Source organism: Dermacentor silvarum, chromosome 7 (genome assembly GCF_013339745.2).
Source record: "Dermacentor silvarum isolate Dsil-2018 chromosome 7, BIME_Dsil_1.4, whole genome shotgun sequence".
Taxonomy (NCBI): domain Eukaryota; kingdom Metazoa; phylum Arthropoda; class Arachnida; order Ixodida; family Ixodidae; genus Dermacentor; species Dermacentor silvarum.
Window position 1 is genome coordinate 55,200,905 of NC_051160.1, and position 1,113 is coordinate 55,202,017.

The 1,113-nt window shown below is 47.8% G+C and overlaps 1 pseudogene; it reads right to left on the minus strand.

Annotated features, from left to right (window-relative positions):
- Positions 1 to 732: 732 nt before the first annotated feature.
- On the minus strand, positions 733 to 852 carry LOC119459796 (U2 spliceosomal RNA; annotated as a pseudogene).
- Between the last annotated feature and the right edge of the window lie 261 nt (positions 853 to 1,113).

Genomic DNA, 1,113 nt, shown 5'->3' on the forward strand with positions numbered 1-1,113 from the left:
CTCCTCCAGGCTTTCTATTGAAGCCATCGCGTCAACGACGTCTTCAACACTTGTCCCCTCAGAGAAGACAACATCTAAGGCGAAAGCCTTCTTGGGTGGATGGCTTGTCATGATTGCGACGTCCGCCGACCGAACAACGCCGACACAGGTGAATATAAACAACGTGTAGAAGGGTTGCACACAGGCCGTAACTTGTTCTATTTACTGTATTTGTGCAATGTCAAAAGAAGTTGGGAGGAAAATGACGTAAACGTGACCGATTACTTTTAACTAATTGCTCAATTACTGTTTGGGACAGTAATGGGTCATTATGCAATTAAAATTTTGAATGAAGTAATTGTAATCGGTTAATTTTGTTTCTGTAACTTGTAGAAATATAGCCTACGCCTCCTGAGAGTGGCTTTCTCGCAGAACTTTGTCGCCCAGTGGCTGAGCTTTACAAGTACAAGGGGGGGGGGGGGGGGGCAATTTGTGGGGTAAATCTCTAGTTATAGCGTTGTCACGGTTTAAGAGGGCTTTCATAACAAGCGCATGCCTGGTGCGTGTGCTGTATACGTTTTTCCTTCAAATAAACGCCTTCAAATAGCCCTTTTACCACATAGGGCGCGTGCAAGAACCACGTCTACCGGGGAGGTTGCTGCACGCAAAAATGGAAGCTGTAGCTAGATTAGAGTGCTGGTAGCTTGTAAGGTGCGTAATATTGGAATCTGATAGTTTTCTCACCCCCGTAAGGGTGAGTGGGCGGATCCCGGAGTCAGTGCAATACCGGGCCAACCCGCGGCGGACGTGAAGCAAGCTTCAAGCACTCCGCCCCATTCCGAAAATAAGTTGAATATCATCATCATCAGCAGCAGCAGCAGCAGCAGCCTATATTTTTATGTCCACTGCAGGACGAAGGCCTCTCCCTGCGATCTCCAATTACCCCTGTCTTGTGCTAGCGTATTCCAACTTGCGCCTGTAAATTTCCTAACTTCATCATCCCATCTGGTTTTCTGCCGACCTCGACTGCGCTTCCCTTCTCGTGGTATCCATTCTGTAACCCTAATGGTCCACCGGTTATCCATCCTACGCATTACATGGCCTGCCCAGCTCCATTTCTTCCGCTTAATGTCA